Source organism: Macaca mulatta, chromosome 7 (assembly GCF_049350105.2).
Source record: "Macaca mulatta isolate MMU2019108-1 chromosome 7, T2T-MMU8v2.0, whole genome shotgun sequence".
In the NCBI taxonomy this organism is placed as follows: domain Eukaryota; kingdom Metazoa; phylum Chordata; class Mammalia; order Primates; family Cercopithecidae; genus Macaca; species Macaca mulatta.
This window is the reverse complement of record NC_133412.1, coordinates 136,384,984-136,392,961: the sequence shown is the minus strand read 5'-3', so window position 1 is coordinate 136,392,961 and position 7,978 is coordinate 136,384,984. Positions and strand designations below refer to the sequence as shown.

General features: G+C 42.8%; 1 long non-coding RNA gene across 1 annotated transcript in view; it reads left to right on the top strand.

Annotated features, from left to right (window-relative positions):
* The first annotated feature begins 4,460 nt into the window (after positions 1-4,460).
* Positions 4,461-7,978, top strand: part of LOC114679578 (uncharacterized) — an 89,065-nt gene continuing 85,547 nt past the window's right edge. The window contains exon 1 of the long non-coding RNA XR_013396304.1: positions 4,461-7,156. This is a non-coding gene — a long non-coding RNA (uncharacterized LOC114679578). The remainder of the gene's footprint in view (positions 7,157-7,978) is intronic.

Sequence of the window (7,978 nt, the reverse complement as noted above, 5' to 3'; positions counted from 1 at the left end):
TGTGGAGTTTTACCCCCTGCTTCTCTGGCCGCCCTCCTGATGGATCCCTGTGGTGCTATGCAGGAATGGGCTGCCAGCGGACCCAACGAGCTCCCAGGGCCTTTCTGCTGCTTCCTGTACCCCTGTATTTCCCTTGGCTCTCCAAACTGACTCAGCTCCTGGTAACGTTGGAAACTTCCAGCAAACAGAGCTTCATCTTCTCCAGTGCAGGTGTGTGTTCAGGAGAGGAGGGGTTCCCTTTCCCCCTTCCACAGTTGGGGCACTCACAGTTTTGGGGGGTCTCCTGGGTCCTGCAGGAGCAGTCCGCTTGTTCAGAGGGTCTTTTAGAATCCGAAATGTGTTATTTTGTAGCTAATAAATGGTAAAAAGAGGGGGAATTTCCTGGAATTTTATTTTTCCATGGGAGCTTTTTGATTTTGAAACAGTGTTTCTGTCACCAAGGCTGGGGGGGTGCAGTGTAGCACGATCTTGGCTCACTGCAGCCTTGACTTCCCAGGCTCAAGGCTCAAGCAATCCTTTGATTTAATGAATGGGATTGTTTGGAATTGTGTACAGGGAAGTCTCGTAGGCTTAGAGGCTTGTGGTTGTGATCCTAGAGTGTCTGAAGGGGGTACTGAAGCCTTCCGAGCAAGTGATATCTGGGACAAGAACTAGGGAAGGATGAGCAAACAAGGGGAGCAGGTGCAAAGCACTGTAATTGGCAATGTAAGGCAGGGATTTGTCTCCAATGTTAAGAAATTTAGAGGGAGTATTCTATTCTCTTTTCCAGGTCCTCATTATCAGAAATAAAATAAACCTTTCCAAGCTCTTTGGCTTTATATTTGACCCTAATTTCCTCTGGCTGTACAATTTCTTTAGCATAGTAAATAATTGAGTTTTTTTTTTTTTTTTTTTTTTTTTTTTTATAAAGGCTTCCTGATACACAAGAACAGTTAGTTATATGCTTTGACCTTGATTGTGAGCCATTGGGGCTTTTGGAAAGTCACACAAAGCCAAAAATACAAACACCTCCTTCCCCACGTGCCTGACAAAACCAAACAGACTTTCTCTAAAAGACAAAAAACATTTTACTTTAATAAAGAATATTAATAATACCAAGATAAGAATAGTAGTTTTCTTTTGGTGATTTCAAAGAATTACAAGCAAGGAATAAATGTGACTATCCCCAAGTTGCAAATATGAGTTAAAATCATTTGAAAGAGCATTTATTTACTGAAAATAAACTGTACACACACACAATAAGGGATATTGATGAACTATTAATAGTTATTATCTCGAGGAAGTATATACATACAGAATTATGCACTTAAACATTTTATCCTGTTAGTTTGCAAGTTCTTTCTACATGAAATACATGAACAGATCATGCTTTCTCAGCTTTACTATGTTGCTCATGTAAAGATTTGTCAGGTGGTGGCCGGGCACGGTGGCTCACGCCTGTAATCCCAGCACTTTGGGAGGCCTAGGCAGGCAGATCACTTGAGATCAGGAATTCGAGATCAGCCTGGCCAACATGGTGATACCCCGTCTCTACTAAAAATACAAAAATTAGCCTGGTGTGGTGGTGCATGCCTGTAATCCCAGTTACTCAGGAGGCTGAGGCAGGAGAATCGCTTGAACCTGGGAGGCAGAGGTTACAGCGAACTGAGATCATGCCACTGGACTCCAGCCTAAGCAACAGAGTGAGACTCTGTCTCAAAAAAAAAAAAAAAAAAGTCTTCAAGTGACCCAACATGGAGGAGTGAGCCATCATAGTCCGATGATCGAAGCTTCCAGACTGTTTTGAACCTCCCATCTTCCATTTTTTCTTGGAATCTGCATATCAAAATTAAAATATTTGGGGGGACCAGTTTTACTGAGTGGAATTAAACTATCCATTCTTTTAAAATGTGTTGGACTTGTTTTTAAGAGGAAGATCTTGTTCAGCTTTTGGCTCCTGCTTGAGGAAGCTCAAGGAGCAAATGCTGAAACATCTCCCCACTGCAATGTCAACTCATTAATGAGAAGCAAAGTCTGACTGAAGTCAGCTGCAGATTTCAGCATTAACCAAATCTGAGCCAACTTCAGGTCAAAGCCGAAAGGAACTGACGTACCATAAATGTACCCATGCCAATCTCTACGCTGCAGACAAGGGAAGGAGAAGCGAGTGGGCTCTGAGCAAGGGCGGGGCGGGGAGGGTTCTCTCCTTCAGCACTTCATCATTTCAGTGTGCCTAATTCAGTAGAAATGTTTTTATTCAAATGCAGAGAGGCCTTTGGTTATCCCGGATGGGGAATTTATTTTACTATTGCAGTAAAGGCACTGGGAATTAAACATTTTAAGATTACAAGTAAATGGATTCTTGAAGGCAAATGGATTGTTGATACCAGTTTTCTCCCGTCCATTTTTTTTGAAGAGGATAAAATAGACTTTCCTTTGTGGCCTGGGGAAGGAAGTAGCTGGGTCGGAGTGCCATGCTGTGGCAGGCTGTAGGAAGATAGGCAGGCCCTTGTGGTAGAAGCCCTTTTGGCTGCTTGCATCAGTGGTTATAAGGAAGAAATCAGGGATACATTTGCAGTAAAAAGAAATAATCGGCCAGGCATGGTGGCTCACTCTTGTAATCCCAGCACTTTGGGAAGCCAAGGCAGGCGGATCACCTGAGGTCAGGAGTTCCAGACCAGTCTGACCAACATGGAGAAACCCCATCTCTACTAAAAACAGACAAAATTAGCCAGGTGTGGTGGTACCTGCCTGTAATCCCAGCTACTTGGGAGGCTGAGACAGGAAAATCGCTTGAGCCTGGGAGGTGGAGGTTGCCGTGAGCTGAGATAATGCCATTGCACTCCAGCCTGGGCAATGAGAGCGAAACTCCATCCAAACAAAAAAAAAAAAAAAAAAGAAGGAAAACAATCTTTGGTAAGATTCTGTTTTGGGATTTGCTGAAACCCAAGAATGTTAGCTGCTTTGGCTAGTCGAGTGGCTACCAGAGGTGACAGCTGTCCCAATTTAAAAGCTTTTTTTTTGAGATGGAGTCTCTCTCTGTCTTCCAGGCTGGAGTGCAGTGGCATGATCTCGGTTCACTGCAACCCTTGCCTCCCAGGTTCAAGCATTCTCCTGTCTCAGCCTCCCAAGTAGCTGGGATTACAGGCACAGACACCATGCCCAGCTAATTTTTGTATTTTTAGTAGAGATGGGGTTTCGCCATGTTGGCCAGGCTGGTCTCGAACTCCTGACCTCAGGTGATCTAACCACCTCGGCCTCCCAAAATGCTGGGATTACAGGCGTGAGCCACTGTGTCTGGCCTTTAAAAGCTTTTCAGTTGAAAGGTAATCTTGGAACACAGGTGGGTTCCAGTTGCTTGGAGCATGAGGAACACCTGATTGAATGTCCTAACGTCAGACCTGTGTCTGCAAATGTAAAGTGAAGCCTGCTGCAGGAAGAGGGTTGGTGCTTCCTAGAGGAGGTGGGCCTTTAGTGACTGCACCTGCACAGTGCTATCAGGTCCTTATTGTGGGACCGAATCACTGACATCCTAGTGAGAAAATTAGCTAGGCCATTTGCAGGTACAAGAGCACAGGTGGTCCTTGTGCTATTTTTTTTTTTTTTCTTTTGAGACGGAGTCTCGCTCTGTCTCTCAGGCTGGAGTGCAGTGGCGCGATCTCGGCTCACTTCCAGCTCCGCCCCCCGGGTTCACGCCATTCTCCTGCCTCAGCGTCCCGAGTAGCTGGGACTACAGGGGTCCGCCACCTCGCCTGGCTAAATTTTATTTTTTTATTTTTTTATTTTTAGTAGAGACAGGGTTTCACCGTGTTAGCCAGGATGGTCTTGATCTCCTGACCTCAGGATCCACCCACCTCGGCCTCCCAAAGTGCTGGGATTACAGGCGTGAGACACCGCGCCCCGCTCCTTGTGCTATTTTTTTGATTTGTTTGAAGGTAGGTGTGATTTGCCTTCAGAACTTCCTCAGCAACAGTAGGATTTGAATAAGTTGATAGGCTGCTGTACATGCTTGTGTACAATTTTTAAAGGGCTCTGGTACACAGGGTGGGGTGTGGGTAGGGAGAACAAAGCATGGTCCCCAGTGATGTTTAGTAAAAATATGTTTAGAAAGTTAATAAAACTCTGATCTGTGCTGAAGGCAATAACAACACGAGTCTCTGGCATGAGTCTGTGTCCTGTTTAGAGGACAAGTTGTTTGTAATCAACCCTTATTCCGTCATCTAGAGCTCTGTGTTTTAAGCAGTGAAGATAGAAACTTTACCAAAAGTTTCATGCCTCAGAAATTTGTTTTATCTTTATTTCGTGAGTTTATAAAACTTCATGTACCATGAATCTTTCTTATGCCTTCTTGGAAAATAATTTTGGGGGAGCATTTTTTTCTCACCCTAATAAACACGAAAAAGACTTTCAGAACAGAAGTACTTTAGATCTAGCAGATCTAGCAAACCAGATGCTGCTTTTCTGCTTTTGATTCTAAAATATGCATATTCCTTTCCTGCAGCTGGGCTGCACATGACAAGAAAAAGAAAAGACTTCTGACAGCCCTTTTATTCATCCAGTAAATGTGAGCAGCCAAATATTAGCCTAAGGAATACTCAAAAGGTAGCGTCTGAGAGACAGGCTAAGTTCACGGTTCTTCGCTAGGCAGCTCTCTGTTTGGATATAAAGGCTGATGATGAACTTGGTTATCTCAGAGACCAGTACTTCCCCTATTTCACTGTGTACACAAATCACTTGGGGGTCCTGTTAAAAATGCAGATTCTGATTCAGTAGGTCTGGGTTGAGCCTGAAATTCCACAGTCCTTGGTAGCTCCCAGGTAAGGCTGACGCTGCTGGTTCCCAGGCCACATTTTGAGTCACAAGGGGCTGGACAATTTCTTGTTCTGACAGAGGCCTGGGGAAGGCAATTTTCTGGAATGGCAGATGGAGACACCCTCAAATTACCCAGAAATATGAACAGAGGACGATTTAATGACTTAAAAGTCAGAACATGGCACAAAATAAATTGTAATGTTAAAGAATGCATAAAATAGGCCGGGCACGGTGGCTCACGCCTGTAATCCCAGCACTTTGGGAGGCCGAGGAGGGCAGATCCCGAGGTCAGGAGATCGAGACCATTCTGGCTAACACTGTGTAACCCCGTCTCTACTAAAAATACAAAAAAATTAGCCGGGCGTGGTGGCGGGCACCTGTAGTCCCAGCTACTTAGGAGGCTGAGGCAGGAGAATGGCGTGAACCTGGGAGGTGGAGCTTGCAGTGAGCCGGGATTGCGCCACTGCACGCCAGCCTGGGTGACAGAGCAAGACTCTGTCTCAAAAAAAAAAAAAAAAAAAAAAGAAAAAACGCATAAAATAATATTCCAATAATTATGACACAGGCACACAGAATCGCCATTACATAAGGTGCAGATTATAAGTACGCCGTCCTGTGAGCAGGTCAGCCCACTTCCCTTGACGATCATTTCGTCTGCAGAGATTACATTAGGAGGAACATGAACTGTTGCAATTGGGATACGATTTTGCTGAGATGTACTTAAACAGTAATTACTGTTTACTCAGAGCAGAAAACAATTTAAACCAGGTGATGAGAAGGATGTAGAATTCATTAGCTTTCTTGCCCACAGCTCCTGTAGGAGAAAAGAATCTGATTGCTTGAAAAAAAATTGATTTAAAAAATGGCAAGTGGAGGTAATTTTAGATATGTATTCACAAAGCTGCCCCAAACATACTGCCCTATTCAGAAGTTGTTTCTATCTTTTTTTCTCCCCAAAGAACTAGCGTAAGCTCAAAAGATTGAGATTGAGATTGACTTGCACAGAATCACTGGGAGGCTAAGTGTGCTGAGGCTACTTCAAGGCATGACTCAGGTGTGGGCCCTGGAGACCCTCTCCTTGTAGAGCCTCACACATCATTTCCCCTATAACACTGATCAGATTCTGTTCGGCAAAGATCACAGCATATACTGGGAGGCTTGGAGAACACGGCTAAAAATACAACAAAATTACTCCAGTTATAGTATCATGGAGCTTCTGAGTCACTGCAGAACTCATAGAACAAAATGAAATTTTCAAAGTAGAACATATTTAAAACACACGCACACACTGAAGCAACCCTAGTTTTTTGACATCCTCTAAGGAGAAAAAAATAGATTGTGACCAAGATTAATGGTGCATATTTTACTCTAATTTCCTGTAGTGGACTTTCAAAGCCAAGAACTATTGTTGAACTTGAATGTCACCATTTCACAGAGCAGCCAAGCCCTCTTTGACTCATTCCTCCCCTAACTGAAAGAGATCTGCAAAATAGCACAGCAGAGCCTCTGATGGCTGAAGTGCTGCTGAGTAGAACTTGTGCTTTAATTTCCTTTCTGGTCTTTGTTGACCATTGTGGCACTATGAACTGTTGCTTTGTCTCACATTTTTTTTTTCTTCTGTTATTGTGGTTGTACATTTTAAATACAATCTTTCTATTTAGAAATATCTCACTGAAGATGAATAAATATTATTCATACAAGTAACTATCCTTCCAGCTATCCCCAAATCATCCTTTTCCTGTTCCTGCTCAATGAAACTTTCAAAATCATTTATTCACTCATATTTCTTGGCAAGTTTTCCTTGACTGCCTGCTGTGTAGAAGCAGAGAAAGTGAGAGGGTGATGTCCTCCATTACTATTAAAGACCCAAAGGGCTTTCCCCAGGGTTTCACTTGTTTTTTAGTGAACTGTGAGGTGGAATTGCCCAGGATTATCACATGGTTAGCCCTGTTGACTGACTCTACCTAGATACCTAGAACCATCGAGCGTTCTTCACGCTAACAGTCCTTTTCTTCCTGTGCTTCTAGAGACCAGCAGAAGTTACCAACTTCCTGGAATGATCGTCAGCTGTGCCTTTTGGTTGTTTGGGTTTAGCTTCCTCTCTGTTCTCTAAATATTTTCTTTTTCAAAGTGCCTCACTTCCTTTGTTAGAAACTAAGTTTCCCTGACCTTCTCTTTTCCTTTCTGTTTCTAATGGTCCTTGAAATGGAAACAGTTTGTTGAGTTTCCTTATGTGTACTTGGGCAGCCTACTCAATGACTCCTGGGAGAATAATAGCTGGTGACCTGTGGCGCTCTCTGTTGAGAGAGAACGCGCAGTTTGCATTTTGGCAGCTAAACATAGGGATGGATTTAAAAACAAACGTGTAAGTAGCTGGATAATAATTTCCAGCATGATGTCAACATTTCTTTAAAGCAAAGCCTTAATTTTTAATCTTCTGTCACTTTGGTCTCAAGGATGAGTTTGCCTTTATGAATGTAATATGGCAATCGTGAAAGCCTTACCTCAAGTCAAATATTTCTTCTTGAAGATGCTCTACTTTGCAAGGTACTGCCCACAGGAACGTATACCCTAAATAATGACTTTTTTGTTGTTGTTGTTGTTGGCTTCAAATTCTGGATTTAGTTTTATTTTCTCCTAAAATTGTGAGTGTAGTTGTGATTGCTTTTTTACTACCATGTCATACCAAATTGCATATGGTCACATCCACTTCATTTGATACTTCTCTTATGAACTAGAAATCTTCCAAATGGTTCTTTGCATATCCTGATCGGACATATTCTCACTGAAGTCTCAGGACCAACCCCTGCACCTTGTCATATGTGTATGACTTAGTTTTTGGCTTCCTGGCTTAGTACTTTCTGGTTTAGGGTTGCTGTAATTACTGTCTTCAGCAATTGTTCATTTTTCTTTCTTTTTATCCATTACTTCTTTTATGTCAAAATTTACCCACGTTATCAAGTAATTATTCTTTGTAACTTTTCTTGGCAGAAATCAGCCCGGATTTCTTACTGTGGACGTGGCTTTGACTTGTGTCCTAGTCCTTTGTGTTCGCAAAATAGCCAAGGAGTCCATTCATTCTACCAACCAGCCAACCATCCGAGTGAAATAAATATGTTTAGCTACTTGATTGAGCCATTATTAGATGGGGGTTAAATTGCCGTATACTGTGGATTTCAGGTATCTT